Source organism: Chelonia mydas, chromosome 15 (assembly GCF_015237465.2).
Source record: "Chelonia mydas isolate rCheMyd1 chromosome 15, rCheMyd1.pri.v2, whole genome shotgun sequence".
NCBI classification, from domain to species: Eukaryota; Metazoa; Chordata; order Testudines; family Cheloniidae; genus Chelonia; species Chelonia mydas.
The window spans coordinates 24572488-24598829 of NC_057856.1; the positions used below are offsets into that span (position 1 = coordinate 24572488).

Sequence of the window (26342 nt, forward strand, 5' to 3'; positions counted from 1 at the left end):
TCAGACTAGCAGTAAAGTGTAAATAATTAACAGGGAGGGTAATTAACCATTGGGACAATTTACCAAGGATTGAGGTGGATTCTCCACCTCTGGCAATTTATAACTCAAGATTGGCTGTTTCTCTTAAAGCTCTGCTCTAGGAATGATTTCAGAGCCGTTGTGTGTCCTGGGTTATACAGGAGGTCAGACTCGCTGATCGCCAGGGTCCCTTTTTCCCTTGGAATCTATGAGCAGCTACCAGCCAGCGTTAATGAGGCATATAATGAGGGTTCTTATTATGGACTATAGACAGCTGGGGTTTTCCCAGTGTCCAGGCAGACAGAGACGGTGATGCTACCACAAAAATGGCCCCTGCACAGAAGGAGCAGGAGATAGGCTTTCTTGCTGGTTGCTGCTGACTGCCTGGGTGAGTGTGGGTTTTCCTCAATTTCACTTGTTTTGACCTGGGCTCTAAAGTTGGTTGTTGCCTGGTAAAGGATGGCCAGGGCCCTTTGTGCTGCTAGAACTTGCCTCAAACTAGCAACCCAGGAACGGGGGCTCTTCTGTAAACCTGCTGCAAGCTGTGTTGTTCTTGTTCTGATGCGGATGCTGGGCCCCCAACCAGTGAGTATGCTCAGGACGGGGGGCAGGCATGGCCCCAGGAGGTGAGGTGGGTGGGCAGGGGGGGCTATAATTAGCAGCAATAAGATTCTCTTGACCTAAGGAAAACTTAAGCTGCAGGTTCAGAAACAAATTCCTCCCAGGTGGTGTCAAATGGGCTGTGGAGTACAGAGTTGGTGGCAGGCCCCACTCTTGGGTCCTTCAAAAATGAGCCACACAGTGTAGTGGTGAATGTATCCTCGAGGGAGCTTTTCTGCATAGGCAGGGATGAATATGATGGCTTAGTGGAGCTCTTCCAGCCCTGATCACTGCAGCGCAGTCACCCCAGTTATCTCCAGACCAAAGGACAGGTGTATAGAGAGAGTCTGAATAATAAGCACATGGGCAATGCCACTCTGCTTCAGGCCAGTAGCCCATCTCCACCAGCAGCCAGTACCAGATGCTTCAGAGGAAGCAAAGTGCAAAGAGAGCCTGTCCTGGGTAACAAGTCCTGGGCCTGGTTCTGTGTGTGGTACTGCAGTATACTGAAGGCTCTTAGCTAGTTGCAGAAAGCTCTAGAGGCCTTACAGGACTGGGCCCTAGAGGAGGATAGTACAGTATTGATGTATCCAGGTAGCTGAGCAGAAATGTTGATAAAATCTAAATCCTTCCAGAGCATGAAGTTATTGATGAAAATTGAGTAGCCCCCGTTACCAGGTAGGATTATTGACCCTGTCCATCAGAGATTAAAGAGAGTACATATGAAAACTGGCTCGGACAGGTTTATTCACTCAAGAATTTGCATTTTTATCAGTGTTTGCCCATAAAACACCTGATTTAACAAGGAAATCCCTGGCTAGCGAACCCAGATGCTAAGCTCACACATGAGTCATGGGCCTGGTTTTATTGACTTCAAGAATAAACATTGCAGAATTACTCTGGCGAGTAAGAGCTATTAGTGTGAGTAAGAACTGCAGCTTGGTCCTTGCATCTAGGACACTACAGCAACTTTGCCTGGCTGGCACATTGCTGCACTGGGCTGGGGTGTTAGGTGCAAAAGCAGAGTCCCTCACTCACCTGTGATACGGCACTATCCCAGCATATTGCCTTCGATATAGAATGTCTTGCCAGGCTTGAGCTGAGCCGACAGAAGTCAAGGAGACACTTCCAATCGACTTCAGGGGCTTTGAATGACAGCTGGATTTATGGGCGGCCCTCCTATGCATGAACCACATGCCAGACTTTACTTTTATTGATTGATTGATTTATTATGGGAAAATAAAACTCTGCAAGTCTAAAGGACGCCACAACAAATTAATGTATTTGAGGCAGTAGCTGTGGAAAAACTTCTGCTGGTGGGGCACCTGCGGACTGATGGTGAATTTCAGCTCAAGTGCCTGAGTTAAAATACAGGAGCAAGAGTAATATCTCGGTAACGGGAGACCTACGGTTCAGCCCAGTGATACCTCCTGATTAGAACAGACAAATGGAAGCAGTCACCAAAGAGCAGATGTGATGGCCAAAAGTGTTCTTGTTAAGTCTCATCGGCTGCTTTTTAACGTGGCAAATGTGCTCCTGCTGGTGGTTAGTGGCGTAGTCTCTGTTTGCATTAGGGTAGCTGAGGTGGAGCCGTGCAAGGGAAGATTCATGTTGCATGCACGCAGGACGCTGGGGTAGCAGTTTGGGGACCTCTAACGAATCAACAGGCAAGCCAGAGACCACAGAGAACGAGCTCAGCATTTTCTTGGCATTTTGCTGTTTAAATGCCAGTACTTTGCTAACCCTCATTTAGTAGAACCCTGCGTGGATACAAAATTTGTTTCCACATCTGATCCATGATTCACAAACAGGGGCTGCAGATATAAAGTGGATATCTGCAGATTCGCAGGGCTCTATCGTTTAGCACCGGAAATTGATGGGTGAGCAAAAACTACAGCAGAGAGACCTGTGAGTGCCAGAACAGGCTTGGGCACTGGCATGACAAGTGCAGCTTCGTTCTAGCCCCAGCATGCAAGTGTCAGCTTTGTGATGTGCTGCAGTGATGGTGAAGGCCCTGGCTATGTTCAGCTCAGGCCAGAAGCCCACCAAAGTCTGCTGCACCCGAATGAACCCTGCTTTGCACCACTGCAGCCTGGCTCTGTAAGGGGTTTGCACCAGTGTCACTGCATCATTGTCATTACAGCACTGTGAATTTGCTTCATGTTGCTGGGGGCTTAAGTCTTAATAATACAAGCCCTCATCCCAGCACTGTCCCCGTTGCTAAGTCTGGGCCACAGCAGGAACAGAGATCACCGTTTGGTGTGGGAGCTGCAGGCTGTGCAGATCACTCAGGGTTAGCTGTGATTTGCTGAACTAACTTGATTTCACTACCACTCCTAGAACTTGACTCATTGCTGAATGCGGGAGAGAGCGTCCGCGTGGAGAGCGGCATTGTAATAGTGCCACCCACCAGAACACGCACTGTGCTAAGGAATGCCCCTTGGAGGTGCACTCGTGAGCAAACGTGAACTGGCAGGTCTCCCACGGGGGAGCTAAGCTGAAGTGGGGGGACCTGCAGCAAATCAGGTAAACTAAAGTTGCCTTCCCTTTGCAGAAGGGCCCCGAGAGGGGATAAGCAGTAACATATTGAGCAATTGTATGTGCTACAGGCCCTTGAACTCCAGCAAATAAAGTCCTTGGGGCATGCCCGTTATCTTGGGGGGGAAAGCAACATGCCAGGCCGATAAAGCTGATATTTTCCCAGTCAGGATGACCTTTGGGATCAATGGAGCTACTGTCGCTTGTTGACAGCAGTGCTCGTACTCGGTGCCGCGCTGTGCAGCGTTCGCCTAGGTCAGAGGTGGGGTTCGAATCCAAATGCCACCGACTGATGGCTGGTTCCAGAGCTCAATCTCCCAGCACAGGCCCTCCCCACCCCCCCTTCTGTTACGAATGCAAAGCTCAGAGTGGGTTTCTCGACCACATTGTAAAGACTCAGCACCCCCTTGAGCAAAGCCAGGGCCAGACCGGGGTGGATCTGGGCTGATTTGCAGGCGGGTGCCAAAGCCAGGAGACATTTGTGCTTGTGTGTTGTGCAGTAACAGCCTGGGGAGAGAGGGTCCTTCTCTTCCCCTTTTCCTGTGCACCCCCATTGTATCCGTCTAGCTACTCAGGCCCCTGGGGTTTGAGCCTCAGTGCTTCCTAAAGATCTCTGGGCAGGTAAAACGTACCCACAATCCTTCAGTTGCTGCCTCTCTATTCTTCCATAGGAAGGACAGTCATGGGAGTGAAATGCATGACTCAGGCTCTGTTTCCCATTCTTAAGGTGGAGCCTTTGCTCCATTGAGGGAGGAAAGATACAGAAAGCAATTCATGGTTTGGTTCCTTGATGTTTCGGAATCCGTCGCCGTCTCCGAGCTGCCAAGGCTGCTGCTCGTAAATGAGATCATGCCTCTGAAGTTTTCATCGCTCCAGCTAGGAATAAAGTTTGCTTAAAAATGTGTAATAAAGTCACAAAATACAGCAGTGGCCATAAATAAACCCGTGGAAGGGGAACTCAGTAAGCTACAGAAAACCCCTTTGACAGATCAAAGCTCTTCTGTAAATGTCACACAGGCCGTTTATGAGCTGAGAATGACCTGGATCTGTCACTGACCCTAGAACACGGTTTCTCCCCAGAGGTGATTTGAGGGGATTGGATAGAATGGCTTGCCAGGCGTGCAGACGCTGGCAAGTATTACCCTTCCGAGAGCCCTCCCATCGGGAACGTTTGGGACGAGATAAAAGCTGCTGGAGGCCTTGAGACACCACGGCCCTGCTAGACTTTCTCTGCTTTTGAAGCTTCTCCTGGTTTTTGCAGGGAATGTTTCCCCATCTACCTGGAAGATGAAATCATTTTCTCAAAGGGACTTGTAAAGCACAAAGGACGCAAGGTCTATGGCAGGGAGGGCCACACAGGGGGTCTGAAGTGTCTGTCTGGGGCTCAAAAGGCCTGGGTTTTATGCCAAGCCCAGCCGGTGACCTTCTGGGAGACCTTGGGCATGTCACTTCCCCTATTTCTGTCTCTCTTTACCATCCTGCCCTTTGTCTATCTGCTCTGTTTAGAGGGTAAACTCTTCAGGGCAGAGACCATCTCTCCCTCTGTGGGAGCAATGGGGCCCTGAGCTCAGCTGAGGCCTCTAAGGGCCCCTCACATCATTACTGTAATAGAAATAATAATAGCACTAACTTGCATGAGTGGTGCCGCAGACTTCTCACCTGAGCTAGGGTTTTGCAAGACCAGGCCCTTACTGCCTGTAAACAGCTAGCGGGAGCAGCACCATGAGGGAGCCCGCTGTGTGTATCTGCTCCGCAGCCAGGCTGCCACTGGATACACAAGGACAGCTCCCTCCGCCGCAGGAAAGGGAGCGTCTCTCTGTTTAAAGGTGCCCTCCACAGGAGAAAAAATCATAGCCGATACAAGCTACGTCCCCCCCGCACTGTCCTTCCTGCTTCTGGTCTTATCCAGATCTCCCTCTGAGAGGGCGCCCCACCCACTGTGATATTTCTTCTAGTAGTAAAACCAAGAAGCTGTAACTAGCTCTACTTCAGTTTGGGGGCGAGGGGGTCAGCGGTTAATCTCTTGGCATTGGGCTGCCACTTGATAAGATTAATGTTCCCTGGAAGGAGCCCGCACGTACGTCGGGTACCTTACGCCGCTAAGAACTGATGTGGCTTTTTATAGCACAGGGAGAGAGTTAACTGCTGCCCCTGAATTTCAGAAGCATACAGTTACCAGTAAGTACAGTCTGGTCCTGTAAATCGTGTGTGTGAAGGGGGATGGGGAGGGACAATACCATGTCTCACCATCTGTCAGATGTAATCTTTGGGAGATTATTGGGCCTGCTAGATCAACATGTTTGCACGTTCGCTGGGCCACATGCAGGGAACAGATCCAGCTGAATCTGTCTAAATCTGCCATTAAACAGCTAATATCTGTAGCAGGGAAATCTAGTCTGTCGGTGGTAAAGGACCATGGCCTGGGTGCTATTAGAATAATGCCCTGTATGTGTAAATAGATACGGTGTCAGTAGGCTCAGGAACATGTAGTTCCTGGGTTTTGTAAGACCAATGACCTGTTTTTGTGCACTTCAAATGGCTTCCTCTAGTAACTCTTTGCATCAGCTCAACAGGTGCAACTCTCAGGAGGGTCCTGCACCACAGCCAGATGTCATGGACTTGATTCTCCACTTGGTGTCCTCATTTGCACCAGTCCCGATTGGGTGTAATATAATAAAACCAGACGAATCTGGGGTCTGATGTCCTCTTTGCACTGGTGTAAATGACGAGGTGTGGCGCAGGGCAGCGGTGAATCTGGCCTCGCATGTGTAATTCATCGGTTGCAATCCCCTCCCTGCAGCATGCATGGTGAGATGAAGCCAGTCGCTTTGCTGCTAGCCCAGATGGGCTCCATGTTTTGGAAGTCTATCTGTAGAACATGGGGAGGGGGAAGAGCCCGATCACCTTGATGGCATGCTGGCCGAGACAGTTAACAGACGGTATGGCCAGGCTAGGAGCTCGTGTGGATGTGAAATAGGAGGTGGTGGGGAACCAGATTCCCAGGTTAGCCCTGGGGAAATAGCGCCATAGCATTCCACAAACCACAGCCTTTGCCAGAAGTGATGTTGTAATGTTGAGGGTGATCACTGTAGTAGTTCAAGTAACGCAAGGGAGGCTGCTCCAAAGTGTTAAGAAAGCCATGGCTTTCTCAGATCCACTGTGTTTTTGTGCGGGAGGAATGCCATGTGTAGGAGCTTAATGTAAGCCCGTGTGCTGTGTAGAATGTCAGTGCCTGGTCTAAAGGGAGCCAGGGGTGGCAAATGACGCTTCTCTAGCCAGGCTTTGTGATGCTATAACCGGGGCTTGTTGCTTTATTGCCAGCATGTGGTTTCAGTGCAGTGACCACAATGAAAGCTGAGAGAAGAATGAAATATAAGTGAGTGGAAGAGAGGGGTGTGTGTTTGTGTATTAAATACAATAAGAGAAATGGCTTTGACCCGCCCATGGGTTGTCCAGCCCAACCGGAGTTTCTGCAGCTCCTCTGTCTAAGACACCATTTGTTCATACAGCCATAGATAGACGCTCTACAATGAAACTATAGCAATGCACATTCAGCAGGGTATCACTATGATTGTAAGAGCTTGGACTTTCCTTTTCATCTTACATTCAACACCGTCTGAATCGGTCACAGGGACCAGATAAAGACACCACGTAGTCTAGGAGTCTGAGCAGTAGGTTCTAAAGGCCATTGGATACCTGTGGGTGACTCCAATTCCAGCCCTTATACACCAGTGTGCAAGCACTGAACCATGTGCGGTGATGTTATTCACGCAGCTCTATTTTGTGCCCCATATGGGTCATTTGAGAGGAGTTTAATCTACAAGCCTCTAAAGGCTCATTAGGATCCTAAAGGGAGGTTCTGTGCTGCAAAGTGACTAAAACTATGGTGGTGTTCCTTTATTTGCTATGCATCCGATAAAGTGAGCTGTAGCTCACGAAAGCTCATGCTCAAATAAACTGGTTAGTCTCTAAGGTGCCACAAGTACTCCTTTTCTTTTTACGAATACAGACTAACACGGCTGTTACTCTGAAACCTTATTTGCTGTTTGTCATTGGCTTGCAGATCATATCTGCTCAGTTAACAAATAGTATTTGTTTGTATTGTGGTAGCGCCGAGGAGCCCCAGTCATGGACCGGACCCTATGGTGCTAGGCGCTGTATAAACACAGCAGAAAAAGATAGTCCCTGCCCAGAGAGCTTGCAATGGAAGCAATGTTGTTTTTTCCTGCCTGTCACTCAAAACAATCTTCACCTGGGATGTGAAAGTCAAGCTGAATTCTTCGTGGCTCGTGCACCATCCCCGAAGGCCTGGATTTGATACCAAAAATACTGTTACAAAAGGAACTCTCCGTGCTAAAGAACAGAGCTAGTGCATACAACATATTGCAGTGTTCCATTCCCACCCCAGTCTATGACCCATCGCTCAGTGCCCTGAGCAGATCACAAGGGGGCACCAGGCTGCCCCAAGCACATTCATGGACTCTGGCACTGTATTGAAGATAGGACTAGATTCCAAGTGCTGAGCTTTAAAGCTGGCCTCCCAGTACTAACCCAGCTCAGCTGTGAGGCATGGAAAACTGCCGGCAGCTCTGTCCTTTTAAGTCCTGACTTAGCTGGTGGTGCCAAGATTCAGCTTCAGCGTCTGCCAGTCCCCAAACCCATAAACTGATCTACAAACATTTGAATGTCCTCACACCAAGCTGACCTGACGGCCAGGGCAGGGCAGGAGAACAGCCTTTGTGCCTCCATACATTAAAAACGCCTGTCCTGCAGGGAGGGCTGTGAATGATTCCATAGGATTTCTTCCCCGGGGGTGGGAGGGCGGTTTCCCCCTCTCACATAGCTTGTAACTGACATAGGTGACGGCACTAAAAACTGAGGTCTGAATGAAAACAATCCCAAGGGGTCTGAAATAATCCGGCTTGGTTACTTCTATAGACCTCCCACCTGAGGAGCGCTGCTCGCTCTGTAGATGTGAATGAATTCAGCCCCACAACACCCCTGGGATGTTTGACAGGTGGGGGAACTGAGGCACGGAGAAGTATAAGATGTCTGTGGCAGAACTGGGAGTAGTACCTGTGTCTACTGATTCCTACTCCTCTGCGTTCACCACAAGATAGTGCTCCTACCACTGCACTGGGCGGAAATGCTTGTTTGGCGGACGCCCATAACAATCGCTTTAGTCCCTGTACTAGAGAAGGCTCCTGGTAGCACGCTCTACAGTTAAGGTTGCAAAACTGTTCCTATTAAAACCTCTTCCTGCCTTCAGACGCTCTCGGTGTTCCAAAATGGTCCCTTCCATGGGGTAGGGGAGAAGGTCCCCTCGCCTCTGGGCTTTGTGGGGGCCTGGGGAAGCAGAGGATCAGGAGACTGGTCTTCTCCGCAGGCTTCCCTGTTGGTGCAGCGGAGCTGGCTGGCCGAGGAGGGCTGGTGGAGAAGGGATGTGATGGGAGACTGATATGGGAGGGAATCTTGAATGGGCTCATAATCTGGCTCTCCCTCGCTCCTGAGTTCGGGTGGTAGAAACTCGTGTGTCTGAGTCCATGAGGGGCCAGTTCAGAGGAGGGTTGGATAAACACGGGAATGGTGTAGATAGGGAGTTTGGCCCCATTTTGGAGAGTGGGGTCTGCGTCAGGATGTAAAGGTGTCCGTGTCCGTATGTCTGTGTCGGTGCTGCTCTGCACAGACATATCAGCCATGTAGAACAAAGTCATTAAGAGCGGTGCTGTGTACGCAATGCTTTCCATCGGCAGGTCTCAAAGCATTTTGCAATGGAGGCCAGGATCGTTATCCCCATTTTACAAGTGGGGAAAATGAAGCACAGAATGGGGATCTGACTTGCCCAAAGTCACACAGCCGGCCAGTGGCAGAGCCGGGAGTTGAACCCTGGCCTCCTGAGTCCCAGGCTAGTGCTCTAGCCACTAGGCAATGCTGCTAAGCATTGCTGTCCTTAAGTGCAGAGGAGGTACTGGACATTGGACAAGGCACAAAAGGAGACAGTCCTTGCCCCTAAGTGCTTACAGCCTGGCAGCTGTCTCTGAGCAGATGCCTGCTCTGTGGCCACAGCCTGGACCAACCCCACTCTCCTTTGTTTCTTCTAGTGGCTACTGTGTCACCACTCAGTGGGAACCATTCCTGCTTTTCGGTAACGTGCTTCATTGCTAACGCACCACACAGCATGTGTTTAGTATTGTAGCCCAGCCAAGTTTGGGTTGGGATTTGGCCCTTGGCATTTGACGCCCCCTCATGCCATGCAAACGCTTCCCCGTTCCGTTGCCCCTACTGCCTGCCGGGCCCCAGGCTCAGCTGTGATCTCACACATTCGTTCCCATTGCTTCGTTGTCTCCGCCCATGCCAGGTGACCACGGGCCATTTGGAATAAGTTTTTAGCAGGGGGCTGGGCCTGTATCTGGGCAGTGAGAGGTGGGGCTGGGGGATCGTTCTGGCAATACAGAATGCAGAGAACCAGGGAGCTTTGTCCTTTCAGGGGGAAATGCTTTTAAAAAGCAAACTGTGCCAATGTAGGGTGCCAGGGTTGGCTGAGGGGTGGGCTCTTCCCCCACAGCAGTGCTCAGCTGGGGCTATGGGACGGCTCATTGAAGTCCAGCTGCTGTTCTGGAGGCCCCTGCCGGATCACGCAGTACTCTGTTGGGAGTGGGGATGGGGAGTGGAACAACCAGCCCCCAAAAGATCCTCAGACAAATTGAGAAAAGCAGGCCCCAGGAGGCGCTGTAGATAGCCCCTCTCTGAACCAGCTGAGCACCTGGTGCCCAAGAAAGACTATTTCTCTCATGTTTCAGAGTAACAGCCGTGTTAGTCTGTATTCGCAAAAAGAAAAGGAGTACTTGTGGCACCTTAGAGACTAACCAATTTATTTGAGCATAAGCTTTCGTGAGCTACAGCTCACTTCATCGGATGCATACTGTGGAAAACTTTCTCTCATGAGAGTTTCCACTTGGGGAGGAAGTTTGTTCCCATGAGGAATTAACAGGAACAGTCTGCTCCCTCCCTGCCCCCAAGCAGCCAATCAGGAACCAGTCCTGCTCCTGCTGGCAGTTACCCAGAGGTTCGGCTTTAAGGCTCCCAGGCTGTGCCGTGATAGCGGGCACGTAACTGTAGCGGGCAGAGTTTCTCCTTACTGAATCAGTTCGCTCACTCCCATTTCATCCATGGACTCCAGGCTGTGGCCTACAGGACTTCCCAGCAAATCACCAGCACCCATGGTGAGCAGGGCACCTGCCAAAAGAAATTAAGTGGGTGTGGTGTGGGGAGGGGGGGCTCCAATGGGAGGGACAAAGCTCTGATCACAGCAGCTTGCAGAGGGCACAGTGAGTAGAGGGGTCCTGCTCCTATGTACCCTACCTTTATCTCTCAGCTGTCCTTGAGCAATGTGTCTTCCACAGCAATCTGTGGAATTTCCCCTCCCCTCCAGCCATCTAGCTCAGTGTTTCTAACAAGCTCAGCCATCAGCCTTGCTCATTGAAAACTGCCCTGAGCAAATCCTAGAGAATATGCTTTAGGGAAGAGTTGTTTTACGGCATTAGGGGGCCAGACGCCCCCCTACCTCCTTCCCAGCCCTGGCTTCCGCAGCAGAACTCTGAACACATTTAAGCCACGGCGAATTTATCCGGCCATCCAAAAGATGGTTTGGTTTATTCCTCCGCTTCTGCAGAGTAACACAGTAGGTTTAGCCAACAGCCAAGTTCAAGCTTGCTATAAATAGTTCTCTAGCTTGTCCGGGGAGTTACCCATTTATAACCGTTCTCTTCCTCATCGACAGCCTTTTTCACATTTGTCAGCAGCAGAAGCGCTGTGTGGGCCATCCCTGCAGAGTTTCATTTCCAAGCCCCCTGAACAACTGATGAAGCATAACTGACGTTCCCAGTCCGGAAGGGAGGCCTCCTGCCACAGTCTGTCTGTATTTACAGTTTGTGTCTGTAACTTAATAGTTCTGCTTGCGGCCTGTCCAGATACCAAAGTTTCAAGTGCTTCTCACGTCCTTGGATGTACACGCTGTACTTGTTACATTCTACATGGCTGCATGTACAGCACCGTGCGCAGAAAAATCTGTCCTGCAGCAATGTGGGAGGGGTCTAAGGGTTTTGTTTTTTTTTTTTATTAAATGAGGTTTGTAAAATTTGAGCTGCTTCAAACTCTAGGAGCATTTCCCAAACAGGAATTAACCCTCACAATTCCCTTTCAGGGTAGACCTAGGACCTATAGGTGTTTCTTCCTCTCCCTCCTCCGCAGCCACAATAATACAGCACATTTTTAAAATGATGAAATGCAGCCACTTCTGGGGAGAACACAGCAGCTGTTCAATGGTGCACAGCAAAACTACTCAAGAGTTTAGAGCAGGAAGTGAAGAATAATGCTGTACCTATTTGAAGGGGGAGTTTAGATAAGCTGCATGTAATTACAGCCATATGGGATTTGGCCAGGACAGTGCCTAAACTTGTCAGCTTTTAAATGACTTGCTATGAATTAATCACTGGGCTGTATTCACTGAAAATGTGCCCATCACTGTGGGCTCTGGATACTTACAAAGAATAAGACTCTGAAAAAGAAATGTCTTTTTCTTTCCATTTTTTTTGTAAATAAATATCAGGTTGCTCTCCCGTGGGCACTGTAAGCCACTGGAAAAAGTGACTCTTTCCCCCCCCCCCCCCCCCCCAAAAAAAAAAAAAAAAAAGCCTCATCCAACATTATCAATTTACGATTTTATCTTTTGTGAATGATTTGGAGTTCTCACCATGAAAGTATTATAAGAATTTCCTTGGCCTTCTCCAACTCAGATTTTTATCAGAGGTGCTGATGACACTTCTTCCGCAAAAGATGTGAATTCACCCAGGGATTTCAGTCATGTGTGGTGGTGGTCTTACTGTAGGCTTTGTGTGTTCACGTGGCTAATCTGCTCTGCAGGGTTTCTTTCCTGGTTCCTGCCTCTGGATCAATAGTTCCTACCTTCTCATGTGTGCAAAGGGCTTTCCCCCACCAGTCTCCATCATAATCCTCTGTGACCCACTCTGCGCAGTGACGTATTATTTCGGCACAGAGGATTAAGATCGTCTTCTCCTTGACAAGCAGGAAGGCCTCTGTGAACCAAAAAATGATTGCCTCTAATTAGACACGCTTCGACAGAGAAACAATTGGCCGGAGCACGGGAAAGCTGAAGGGACTAATGTTAGAATGGGGTCTTTTCAAGTTGGATGAGCATAAAAGTTGATCCTTTTCCCACAGGGGATGTGGCAGTGAAGAAAAGAACTGGAAAGAAACCACACTGAGCTCCAGTAACGCTAGCTGCTTGGTGGGACCTGCTGTCTCCAAGCCAGTGAGCTCCATGTCCAGGCAGGAATGTTTGTGTGCAAGCCACCCGCTCTTGGGAAAGCCTCCTGCTGCACCCCGAGGCGCAAAGGGCAGAGTTAAGAAGGAAGCCACAGCCCCATCTAATGTGAGTTTTCCTTGCTTTGATGGATTTAAATCAGACTTGCCAAGTTACTGGAATGTTGTTTGTGGTTTAAACCTTTTTATTTTAAAAAGTGTAGCATAAAGAGAGAACTTCCGCAGCTGGTAGAACATCTGTGAAGTGTTTCCCCAGAGGGAGAGCGGAAAAGTTAGGATAAAATAGGGCCCAAACAGTGACTGGAGTCTTTTTTCTCTGGTCCACATAGTTTAGATAACTCTCCCAAGCCCCTAATCCCTTCTGGGAGACACGATGGAATGATAAACGGGCCTGATCCGCCTCTTAATTGAAAGCAATGTGGCTCTTCAATGGGAGACCGATTAGATGCTAAGAGAAGCTGTTTTCATTTTGGTTATGTCAGAAATGCTGCAAGAAATGCATTCTTAAGAAACTTACTGAGTCAAATTAGAGATGGGCCTAGAATGGAGCTGCAGATCCAAACCCCCTTGTAGGATGGCTCTGAAGGGGAACACCAGGTATGAACAGGGGTGCTGGGACAATTTATAAAGTGGAGGTGCAGAGAGCCATTGAACCAAATTGTAAACCCTGTCTATGATGGGAACTACTTTAAACAGGGGATGCAGCAGCACCCCTAGTTCCGGCACCTGTGGATGTGAACCCCCTTCAGGCTATGGGCAAGCTCAGATTCAAGTCTCAATTCTGTGGCTAAGGCCCATCTCTAGTCTGAACCAGAACTTCTATTGCTGTGTGTCTAGGGCCTACAAACTCATTGCTAAGTTCCAAGTGTGAGTAAAGGGTGACATCCCATTGGGTGGCTTTGCAACACCGCTGTTTGGGGTCCTTCTGCATGTCTGTGTGGCCAGATTGCCCACACCCAAACCCTAGCTGTACAAAATGTATCCTGAAAATGCATTGCCAACTCCACCAGGAGAGCAAATGGAGCCAGAACTTCAGTGGGAGAAGGAGCAGACCTGTGGAAATGGGTATGAAGTCTCTGAAGTAAGTGACAAAATACCTATGCTGCTATCTGTGGTCTGACAACTAATTCAGTCCATACAATGGCTTATATCTTTAGGAGCCCAGGGTGAGTGGATGGGTTAGTTGCCTTTGGGGTGCTAAAGGCCACATCTTCAGTTAGCATCAGCCAAGCAGCTTTTGCCAACATCTCATGATGCCCAAGGAACACTTCACAGTACCCATCTTTGCAAAACGCATCATTGTCTACACAGCATTAGTCTTAAATCAAAACTGAAAAGGAACACAGATGGAAAGTAACTCTACCGCGGATGATCTCTGGGACATGGTTGTAGCTCCAGACTGGAACAGCTGTGGTGCAAGTTGAATATTTAAAAGTACGGTTATCGGGGGAATTGCTGGGTGGCGCTGTCGCACATAGTCTCACTCATCTTTTTTCATATCATGCAAGTAGTGCGCAGTCTTTGAAGAAATGCTGTATTGTTGGTTTGAGGGTGGATTTGTCCTTTTGTGGTGGATGGTGTCAGTTCTTTGTAGGGAGCTCTAGCAAACAGCAAGAGTTCGCTCTGCTTATTTCTCTCTCCTAGAAGCAATTCTTGGTGCGGAGGTGCTTCCTGGGGACTGGACACTGGTGGGTTTGGGCTGCAAACCCTGCAAGTGAGGACTGGTGCTGTGCCATTTGTGACCACCTCGGTTCAAGGACTAGTGTCCACACACACACACACAACTCTGACATTACATCAATGATTTCTCCTCCAACAGGGAAATGACCTGCAAGGTCCCAAAATCTTCCAACACTGGGTGATAATATTCTATTCTTCATATGAGGACTGGGGGAACTCCCACTTTTCTGAACTTCACTACGTTATTCTTACGATAATCTCCTTTCATGCAGGTCACCAGCTTCCTTTATCTTTACAGTCAGATTGGCAAAGTAAAGAAAAGCACTTGATACAAGATGTTTAAATGCCTCTCCTCTCCCTCCCCTGCCTCCTCGAGGTCTCCATTGATGACGTCAATTTTCATTGTCCAACTGAGCTGATAATGCAGAGGAAGGAAAAGGGATGAACTGTAACCTGTAGTTTGTTTGTTTGGAAACTTTATTAACAATCCACACATGGTTTAAGACCAAAACAGTCTTTTATTGAGAGTGGGAGAGTGAAAATGAACCAATCTATGCAACCCTGCTAGCTCACACCCATTTACAAATCTGCTCTGAGCACTTTCAATCCAAATGCATTGCTCATGTACGGACTCTGCTCCTGCAAGCTCTCGCACAGAGCACGCAAGGCTGTGGTTGCTGTGGAGGCTATTCCTGGGGGCACAGATAAGATCCAGCCAAAAATGTAGCAGTAATACATAGCGTGATGTTGGTGCTCCTATGTGTAAGGGATCACCCTTAATCTCGAATCTCATTGAACCAGCAGGGGAGCATATCCTTCTCTTTTTAATCTTGTGTTCCAATTTTTTTCCCGCCCAAATGTTAGACAGCCAGATCTGTCTGGGGGTTGATTCCCTCTTGCCCTGCCCTTACATCCTTTTTGTTTCCTACTTAAATTCAGCTGAACTCTGCTGAATAGAGCATGTTTTTTTTTAATGGCCAGGTTATAAACCCCTTGGGAAAAGATGAAGTTGTCTGTTAACTGCTAACAGGCCACTACCTAAAGCAGTCTTACGGGGCCTTATTTTTGTGCTGCTCTGTTTATATGGTTGGCTTTGATACCTACCTAGCTTTTAAGGGTTGCCCTGGTGTGTTCCTGTTTGGGATAACCTAGCAGTTGACAGATTATTGGTGAAACAACCTCTGACCATGTTCTCAATTCAGCAACAACAAATTCATTTTCTGCCCCTTGTAAAAAAAAATGTGTGAGTGTGAAGCATTGTTGGAACACGACAGCAATAAATTACAATGAGATTAGAGCAAATCCCTGCTGAACATCCCTGAAGGCAGCGGCTGCTACCATGTTAGTTAATCTTGTGGCCTTTATAGGGAGAAGCCTTATTGGCCTGGCTGTTGAGACTTCATCTACTTTGTAGAGCCAATGGGGTTATGAGGCTGGATAACTAGCTGCTTCTTTAGGCCCATGAATATGGATTTAGGACCAGAATTGCCAAAAGTTGTTCATGATTTTTGGGTGCTCAACTTTGAGATGCCTTTTAAAGGGGCTTGGCTGTTTCAGAGGGTGAGTGCTCGGCACTTATGGAATATCAGGCCCCTTTAAGGTGTCCTAAGTTGGCCAGACAGTTACTTGGCTAATGCCTCGGCTGTTTGTAAACATTGTCCTCCATCCTCTTCCCTGTGAGATTATGCAGCCTCGCCGACTGCAGTATTTGTGAACGCGTCCAGAAATGAGCATGGCCGCGCTCTCAGGTAGGGGAGCACCCAGGTTCATTGGGACGTGGGGGAGCTGATCTCTTGTGAGGAGCTCTTCCAAGATCCAAAGCCTGTCTTCCTGTGCAGCGAAAGCCTCTCGTGGCAAGGTTGGAAAGAGGAGGCGCCATGCATGGCAGTGGAAGCTGGCGTGGAGCCGAGCAGAAGACTGCAGTGCCAGCTCCTGTGCTTGCTTTGAGTTGATCGTCTGTAGGGCTTGCTCACTGTCTGAACCAACAGACACACATTCTGAAGGGAAAAGTGGAGTCAGACAAATAACAAAGGCCCACGTGCTCCTGTACGGCGCTCAAGTGGAGGGGAACAAATCCAATAATGGCCAAACTCCATGACTCCTTGAGAGCTAGGGATCTTCTCTCCATCCCCCCACATCACCAGTCAGGAGGGCCACCGTGGGTTCTGTCACCGTGTAGGTGACAGGAGCTGGAGCTCCTATCTGACATCAAGGAAAATGGTGGTAGTTTCTCCATCTCTGGAAGGCTTCAGATCAAGCCTGGATGCCTTTCTGGAAGAGATGATTTAGACATATCCAATTGTTGGGCTCCGTACTGGAGTAACTGGGTAAAATTATGTGGTCGGTGATATGCAGGTCCGTCTAGATGATGTAATGTTCCCTTCTGGCCTTAAACTCTATGAATCTCTCTAGGTATCTCTGTAGCCCAATCACAATGAGACTCCAAGCCCACAAATATCAGGCAGCTGCACAGAGGACCCGTGCTGTGAGCTTCCATATAGCCCATCATCCTCTGCCATGGAAACCTGTCAGGTCCATAGCTATGAACCAGCTGCACCTTGTGCCCCCACAGATGGGAATCCTAGAGCACATTGTCCCAGCTGGACAAGCCCCCAGGGATTTGTAGGTGGTGTAAGTGCCGTGTATTGTTAGCTTCTAGCACTTGGCATCCCAGCACAATAAACCAAAGGGACAAAGTCATTAAAAAGTGTAACAAGTTTACCTCCCTTTTGTTGTGTATTAAATAGACCAAATTCTCCCATTCAGGAAAAAAAAGGCACGTTCCCATGGTAAATATCTGGTGTGGGTAGGGTGCTGCACTGTTGGCCTCCGTGGGACAGAGGAGCGTTACTTGCAACCCATGAAATGGGGCTTGAAGTGAGGGGAACTGTCCCATGACAGCCCCGCACACAAGAGAAGCCGGGAGCCGATTTAGCACGAGGAGGGGGACGCGCATGCCATTGTGCCTACTGATACATGCTAGGTGGAAGCTAGGGGACATGGTCCAGGCTCCAGCTGGCTAGCACGTAGACAGTATGTGCTAGCCAGGGGTTCCAGCTGTTCCTCTGAGCCCACCCCATGTGCTCTCTGCCCTGCCCTGAGTCATCCTGCCCTGCTCTGTCCCCAGCTCATTGAACCCTCATATGGTTTCAACCTCTATGCTTCTTCCTCACTCCTCCATGCTCCTACCCAGGGCAGGATATTACGCCAGCTATTTACTAGGGGCATCTGTCGTTGCCCAGAGTTTCTAACCCATCCAGGGCTGGCTGCCTTCTCCTAGCAGGCATAATGACTGTTACACCTGAGTAAATAAAGAGCAAAGAGAGGAACGTGCTGATCAAGAGATTTGCCGGAGACGCCATGAGCAGATTTATGCGTTCGGAACATAGGGTCTTTTATGTTTGGGTTGCAGGTAACCAGCCTGTTAAGAGAAACAAACAAAAATATCCTCTAAAGTTTAGCAGAAAACCAAGGGTTTATTCTGCAGGCAACACTGAGGGCTTGTTGTCTGGCTGAGAGACCCACTAAGTTATCCAGCTTCTTAGACAATATAATTAACCCTGGGACTGAGCCCCTACAGATACAGTAACTATGTGTGCAGCATACATAAAATGTCTGACAACTGGTGGTGTGTGTGGTATATTGAAAACAGTGTTAATTAAAATTGTGATCTATCACTTTAAATTCTCAGAGGTTTTCCTTGTCCTGCTCGCAGTTATGGGGCTCTGTAGGGAAGTGTCACATGCCAGTACTATCTGTGTCACTTTGCAGCGAACTAGGCTAGAGTGAGGTGGAGTGAGCTGTCCCTCTCTGTTAGGGAGCAGCCTCCTTTGTGTGTCTCTGTTTTGGGGATTCTTGTATCTTATCATTCTACATTCTAAGAAATAAAGTACTGTTACACTGCAGCCTTCCAGTTGTTAGTTAACTTAACAATGTAGGGGCTCTTGAGTTTTTTTTGCAGAGGCACTGTGTGACATGAGTGCTTCTTAAAATCAGACCCATGATGGGATTAAGACTGTCCCCTTTTGTATTAAAGCAGAAACTTGACCTAAAAGAACTCAGTCAAGGAACCTTTTGCATTTCCTCTGGGATAGGAGACGGGAGATCTCTTCCCCCTGAAGTGACTTGCAGACTGGCCTTCTTTAGGAAACAGGTTTAAAATTTTGGGCCTCACTTGACTAGCATGGACGGTAACCCCATTCATTTCGCCTTAAAAATGTACACCTGTGCGGATCAACCCAGTCCCATGTGCGGGGGGGGGGGGGGAGAGGGGGGGCTGTAGCAGGAGCTCAGGTATGTTTGGTAGCAGGGGTGTAGAAGCGTGTTCTGGCCAGGGAGCCCAGTACCTCTCCTCCCTGACGCTCTGGGCAGGCACAGATGAGACACTGGAACAGGGAAGTCAGGGGAGCTTAGGAGCATTTCTCTGCTGGGGTTTTGGCATGTGTATACAAGCTGGCTGGAAATTTTGCCTGAAATTTGGCTTCTACACAAATATATACGATAAATGAACCTAGCTCCTCCATCCATGGAACATTTCTGTACCAGGGATCCAAGCTCAGAGAGCCAGTGAGCTTCTCCTGAACAGGCCTCCCTGACTAGAAGGGCCACAAAAGTGGATGCACTTGCATGTAGGGGAGCTTTCATCAAGGCAGGGATGCTTGAACAATTTGCATAGTGGGGGTGCTGAGAGCCATTGAACCAAACTGTAAACCATGTATATGATAGAAACCACTTCTAGCCAGAGGGGTGTGGCAGCACCCCCTGCACCCCGAGTTCTAGCCCTTCGGTGCTGCGGGCAAGTGTGCCAATGCCACGTCTGCTCCTCTGCTTCCTCCCCCCATGCCTGGTCCTGGGGCTGGGGGAGCTCTGCTACACAACACTGGTGTAGGAGCCAGACAGACCACAAATCAGCACAGCAATTAGAAGTACCCAGCAGCAGCTGGGTTTTGACCAGCCCTGAGAATTGGGGTGCTCTCCCTGGCACTTATTCTCCCTCAGCCAGCATGTGTTCCACAAAGTACACAGATTGATGCGTGAACCATCAGGTCAAGGGAAATCCAATCCTCCCTTTAGGAATAGATGCATTTACCAAGCTGCTTTGGGTAACTGACTCACAAGAAGGGAAGACTGTTTTGAATTTGAAAGGTAATAAACAACAAATGAGTGAAAAAACCCCTGCCCCATTGTTTATCATTTCTCTTGCTTTGCTGCTTTAGAATTTTCCAACCTCCCTTTTTTTTTTTTCTTCCCCTGCTAGGTGGGCCCCAGACAATCCACAGAACGCTCGCCCCAGTCTTGATGCCGAACTGGAGCATTGAAAATGTGATTGCAGCGCAGGGGGGTGGGGGGGACCTCTCTTATTTTGATAAAACCTTTGGCTTTCTGATATGAAACAAAAGGCAAACAGCTGTGATATTACAGTGCTAAACAGGTTGAAATGTTGGCCACCCTAAGCCAAATATGTCTTTTAATGTTAACCACTGTGTTCCCACCAATTTCCAGTCATCTTTGAAATAAGAGCCCAGAGATCTTAATGGGCACCGGCTGTGCAGTGGGGAAATATGATGACTGCGTTACCCACAATGCTTCTGTGAAAGACAAACTACATATTTCTGCCTGCAAGGCCTTTTGGCATCAAAAGGGAGTTATGCAGCAAACCCAAGTCAAGGGGAACTTAAAAAGCATATTCAAAGGGTTATTATGACTGAAGCCGTATAGCTGGCTCAAGATGCTGCTTTGCTAATTATTTCAATTGTTTTAGGATTCTACAGAACACAAACCTTGAAAGTAGTATTTGTTTTGTGTGCTCAGCAATGCCAAGAGGCTCTTCCATCTCCCATAGTTTGGTGGAGGAAAGATTCTGGCTCAGGAATATGAGGACGAGGGGGGAATTTATAATGTTTAGATCTAGATCCAGATCCAAACTGCCCCTAAGTCCAGAGAGGTTTAGAAGCGGGTTTTTGGCTCAATCAGGTATTGAGAAAGGGGGCCATCTGCAAAGTCCAGATCTGGATTAATATCAGGATCTAAAATATGCAAGTGTTTGGATCCAGGATTTTGGTTTGGGGGCCAATCATCTATTTTTTTTAGCCTACTTCTAGATTAATGCCATAGTTCTCGCTGATGAAAACTAACCATAAAGCACAAAAGCTGCTCCATCCATCCCAGCTGATGTGACATACTGCTGGGGAGGAGTGATCCTGAAGGCCTTCATTAATGGCATGAGGCAATGTGGTGGGTACTCCATGTAAGTGGATTGTTAAGTAATAACACTTCTGGAGCACCCCTTTATCGCAAAATATCTTACAAAAATTTCAGTGGTTCAAACCTCTCAAAACCCCAGTGAGGGAAGAAAACCCACTGAACAGATTAGCAACCGCAGGCCAGATGTACACTAGAAAAGCTTTGGAGATGCAGCTTTTGCCACGATAGCTGTTATCCATTTGAGAAGCAAAATAAGCTATACCGGCAAGAGCGTCTAACCGCGTCTACGTTAGGGCTTTTGCTGATACACAAATGTCACAAAAAATCACATCCCAAACCAACAGTGCTACCCCAGCAGGAGTTCCTAGTATAGGCCTGACCTTAGTCACAGAGAGGTCAAGTGAATTCTGTGAGGTCACAGAAGCCAGCTCTACACTGCAGACATCTGCTGGAGTAGCTATGTGCATCTGGCAGTGAAAAGACCTCATTGCTGACTGACATAGCTGTGCTGGCCAAAGCCCCTAACTGTGTAGACACAGTTACACTGACAAGACTCGTGCACTTCTGCCAGTAGAGCTTGTTTCCCTTTTGGGGCAGGAGAAAGCTGCACTAGCAAAAGCAAGGCTTTATTGTATATGCTGCATCCACATCAGGAGTACTCTGCTGGTACCGTCCGTTGGTAAAGCCATACTGGCCAAGTGTAGACGTGGCTATAGCCTGTCAGTGGCAGATCTGGGAATAGAACCCAGGAGACCTGGCTCTCCATTCCCTGTTCTCCCACTAATTGGCCCTTGGAGGCCAGTGTTGTTCTCCTGACCAGAAATGAATACATTGTACCATACAGCAAGAAAGTGGATTTTGATCAGGGCCATACTAAACAAAGCCTTTTGATAGCAAGGGAATGCTGTCTGATGACTTCAATGGGTTTTAGATCAGGCCCCAAAAGCTGCAGGTTTCCTCTTACCCATCCACCGTGCTCTGAGAGAGTTTGCTGACCCACTCTCCACCCCGGACCCCCAAAGCTGAAGTGTTGGGCAGGGTTCAGTTAATTTAAAGGCTAAATATCCCTCCCCTCAGATGAATGAGAACTGGCATGTCTGAATGCTAAGCCATTGCTGGCCACACACTGTTGGCAAGGCCCCTAAAAGTGCTGAAATCCTGCAGTAGCCTTCAGCCATTAACATACCCAGTGTCATCCAGCCCTCTGAAATGTCACGTTATCTGTTAACGCTTGCTAGTAACCCGGTAATTTTAAAAGTGGACACCTGTCCTCAAGCCTGGAGCTGTTCTGCTCCTGGGATGCAGCAGGGTTGTGAGCGCTCAGAGGAGCATGTCTCCTATTTCTTCAGGCTGTAGCTGCCCCACACTCTGCTGCTATGAACATAGAACGTTACTGATGTGCTTTATTCTCTCTGACGATGCTCGTTTAGGAGATGCAGCATGGACAAGCACTGTACTGGGAGATGTGGGCCCTATTCCCAGCTCTGCCACTGGCCTGCTGGGTGATCTAGGGCAAGTCACATCCCCCCTTTGTGCCTCAGTTTCCCCTCCCTTTGTTTAGACCGTCAGCTCTTCAGGGCAGGGACAGTCTCTGGCTGTGTGTGTACAGTGCCCAGCACAATGGGGCCCTGAGTTTGGCTGGGGCCTCATGCTCTAGCCTGATGATGACATTCCATTGTTAACGCCCCTTCATTGTCACATGCTGGCTTAAACTTCGTTCCAAGCTCATTGAGGGTAAAATGGCTGTTTAGCACGTCCCCGTATAGCAGTTCCTCTAGAGACCGCTCTTCTTAGCTTTCCTCCCGTCTCCGCTCTTATTGCAAAACCCCCTGCATCAATCGCCCCAGACATTGCGGAATTGTTACTATAAACCATTGTGTATTGGACCATTACACTAGTGTTACCAAATAGCATCTCCAAATGTCCTGCTCTGCTCTGCCCTATTGCCGGAGATCGTCTCCATCAACCAACCAGTTCTCATCAGGTGGCTTGAGACAGGCCTCTCTTGTATTTACATCTACCATGCTATCCAGATGTGTATGGTGGCAAATCCCTGGCTTCTAATGGCTCCATTTAGTCCCAGGATCTCAAAGCACTTTGCTCATTCTTCGCAACCTCCCCAGGATGAGGCTGGTTAGTGCCATTGGCCACAGATTACAGAAGGGGAAATTGAGGCACAAAGAGGTTAAGGGATTTGCACAAAGTGACCCAGGACGTTTGTAGCCAAGCCTGGTACAGAAGCCTGATCATCTGCCGCTCGGCTCTGTGCTGGTTATCTTTCCTCTGGCGAAACAGTGTGAGCTCTAAGCTGGAGATGTGTAGGTTAGCTGCTGAAACACGGGGCAGGTGTTGGTATCTGCAAAAGTCCCAGTGACAGGCATGGGAGTGAAGGAGATGGGCGGAACCGCCGGAGTCCAGAAGTTGGGATATGAGGAGATCCAGGGCTCTGACTCTGACTCCGTTCCGCATTCGCCATGGCAGCAGCTCACCTGCAAAATCCTCTTGCTGGGTTTTTTAATCATCTTTTTATAGGGTGCATTGATTCTAAAAAGCCTGTCTTAAACATGGAAGGGCATTGTCTCATTTCTGCTGGCTGAACAGGTCCAGTTAAAGTGGAGCGAGCGTGAAATGTGTCCTACTGCCAGCCCACCAATGGGCGGTGGGAGAACAGTGCTCATTTCTGTTCAGACGGAGGGGTTTGAGAGGTTGGGCACAGAGCTGGAGCCAACACAAACAGGGGCCTGTTTTTGGTTTGCCATCTGACCCCTGCCAGCTCAGAGCACCCCGTCTGCAATCTCAGCCTAAATTAAACCTACATGCCATTAGCAGGATTGTTTCTTGTCCCCACGATTAAAGCTTTTCCATGTATGTAGCCGGGGATTTATGATGTACCTTTAAATGTCTGCAATTGTGGCAACGTGATAGAGCTAAGGCTCCTTAAAGCACGGAGCGTGCATGGCCCTTACACCCTGGGCTGTATGGACCCAGCAGTACAATCAAAGGGGAAATGCCCAGTCCGTGACAAACTCCCTGCACTGTGCTGTTTTGGTTGCTGTCCTTTAGCAGAACAAAGATCTCAGTGTGCATTTTGTTTCCTTCGTCCTGTTAAATTCTTGGCTACGCTAGTCTTCAGTCCACTTCTTTTGTGTAGCCGATTCACTTGGTAGAAATAGCTTTGGAAACAAAGCAGCATTAAGTAGCTGGGAAGAAACACTGCTGTCCAATTTGCACTCTGATCACTTTCTTTTGAATCTGAAAGAAGACAAAGACTTCATGTTCCAGGGCCCGTCAACTCTTTCTTTGAAAAATAGCTGCTTTCCCTCTGCAGTTTAAAAAGCGAGGGGTCGTTGTATAAGAAGGCACTCTGAAATCTGAAATTAATTACTGCTAATTAGTCTAATGCTGCCTTCGGCCAAAAGTTTGCTGGGAGGGCCAAGAAAGAGCAGTGCGCCTCCTGATTGCAAATGTGAAAATGCGTAAGTTGTTGCTGTCACTTTCAGTGCGGTGTCATCAGCTAGATAGTGTCTCAGACTGGAAACTTAGAACCCCATCCACACCCAGACTCAGTGTACCCTGATATGTCCCTCCTGGGCCATCCAGTGCATCACATCTCCTAGTCTGGGGGTGGAGCTGTCTTTTTGTGTGTCTCATACGGGACTGATCATATCAACCGTGCTTAACTAAGAAGAGTAACATAATGTATTGTTTATCTGTATTGCAGTAGTGGCTAGAGGCCCCAATCATGGATCCGCGGCCTGCTGTACAAAAACATAATGAAAAGATAGTCTTACCCCAAAGAGCTTATTATCTAAAAATGAAAGCGTCCCCTCTGCTTGGACTCAGATGCTCTGTCCTGGAAGTTTAAAAAGTGGCTTAGTTGAAATAAATGAGTGATTTTTATTTATTTATATATTTTAACAAACCCAGCCCAAGAACGCTCGGAGCTGCTGGAGTCTCCCGGGAACATCACTAATGAGCCTGAGTCTGTTAGCATGCTTCTGTGTCTCGTACTGTGCTCCCCAGCCATCCCCACTGTATGCCAGCTGCCGCTCCCATGGGAAATGACACAGATTCCAAATAAAAGCTCTGGAGAGTTGAACGATCTCCAGCTCATTAATGTAGAAGTAACTCCAAACATAATTTCAGCTGCGTCCTGCCCTTGTTTGTTTGTCTGCAGGGTTATGTCCCCTTCTGCCAGGAGTTCTCTGGGTGGGTGTGGTGTGTTCATGTCAGGGCAGGTCTGTCCACTGGGGTGAACACTTCACACACCAAGCCAGACGTTCAGGGTGTGAAATAAACAGCCCAGAGAGATTCTGGAAATTCTGTTTTCATTCCAGGACACGTAAGAGGCAATTTTGGTTCAAGTAAGAGCCTCACACCCTGCTAGTCACCTAGCTTAAATTTTTGCAACTTACTTGGTAAGCCTCAGACTTTATTTTGTCCGTTAGATCTATGATCCTTTGCACCAAGAAACACCCCAGCCATCCAGCCCCTCTGAATGCAAAACTCTCCTTTAATTTCCAAGACAGTAGAAGATGCCAGGCTTTGAGCCCCTGCACAGAGATGCAGGGCTGTTTTGCAGACTTGCCCTGGCAACCAGACCTGATGAGTCTCATTAGCTTCCACTTGGGAGTGTAAAAAGAAAATGCCCAGTTTTCAAAACTGTTCACTAATCTTGGGTGCCTCCGTTTCCAAAGTTTCAGCTTGAGGCCTCGAGGGCCTGATTTCCAGAGGTGCTGAGCACTGGTCTGCAGATCCATTGGTTAGTCCCACTTGCCAAGGGCAGCAGTGGCTGCTGCATCCTCAGAGAGCTTGATGGGCTCCCAGAATACACTGCTCCCGGCTCAGCTACTCCTCTTGATTGCGGGGGGGGGAGGAGGATTGCAGAGACGTGTTGAGGGCGAGCACGGGATCAGAGCGGAAGGCTGTTCTGCAGCCCTGAGAAGGCTATGCTTCATCCAAGCTTTTAGCTGAATGGTTCCCACTGAAGTAGCTGGGAAGCTGTAGCAGATACACTAACCTCTGTGTGGTCCAGCCACCACTGGAGAGGGGCAGAGAGCCACGCTCTACACTAGAACTGCCAAACACACTCTTTGATTTGTGTCAAACCCATAAATAATGTGTTTTCCCCTCCCCCGACATCGGTAGCAGACTGGAAATAGGGGGTGGGGAGAGGGATGGGGGTTAAAAACAAATTTTCACAAAAATCTGTGAATAAAGGAATTTTTCATTTAAAGAAACCTGTGGAATGAGAGGGTTGGGTTTTTTTTGTTTGTTTGTTTGGTTGGGTTTTTTTTTCAAAATCAAACAAAAAACCTCCTTTGATCAGCTGCTGTTAGCAGCACTAGCTGGGCTGCACGAGTAATGTGAAATGGGGACAAATTGAAGTTGTGTAGGTGAGATTGATGACGCTGGTAGAGAAGGTAGGCAATTTCCAATCCCAAAATGTTCAGTGGTTGACAGCTCTGGTGAGCAGGGGCTTTGGAAATGCTTATAGACTTGTGTTAATTTCATCTCCGTCCAAAATTGGTAGAACAACAATGGGCCTGCCCTGGCCTGATCTTAGATTTCAGTGGGAGTTACAGGCACTGAGTATCCGTGAAGACTGGGCATGTTTAATGCTCACTAAATAGAAGAAGGCGAATTTGAATGCGGGGAGGGGGAGAATTTCAAAAGTAAAAGAAATAAAAGTTCTGTACAGCACATTTGGTGTCTAGTCGTCTGCCTTGACGCATGGTTGCAGTGGTTCCACTGGATTCAACAGGTCTAGATTCATGCCACGTATTTTCAGTAAGAAATGGGGGCAGTTTTATATCGTCTCTCCCACGCACGTTTGTGCATTGATGTGGAATATATTTGATCAAATATACGACGGCTCTTGGGAAATCCGTTTTTCTATGTAAGTGGCACTTCTTGCAGCTGATAACTGCAGTGCTGCGACTAGTCTGGAACACGTTCCA

The 26342-nt window shown here is 48.4% G+C and overlaps 1 long non-coding RNA gene across 1 annotated transcript; it reads left to right on the forward strand.

Moving 5' to 3' along the window:
• The first annotated feature begins 252 nt into the window (after window positions 1–252).
• LOC122463042 lies at window positions 253–18083 on the forward strand. The gene is made up of 4 exons (XR_006286006.1): window positions 253–406; window positions 2959–3144; window positions 12397–12607; window positions 14451–18083. It is a non-coding gene; the product is annotated as an uncharacterized LOC122463042 (long non-coding RNA).
• Window positions 18084–26342: the final 8259 nt, after the last annotated feature.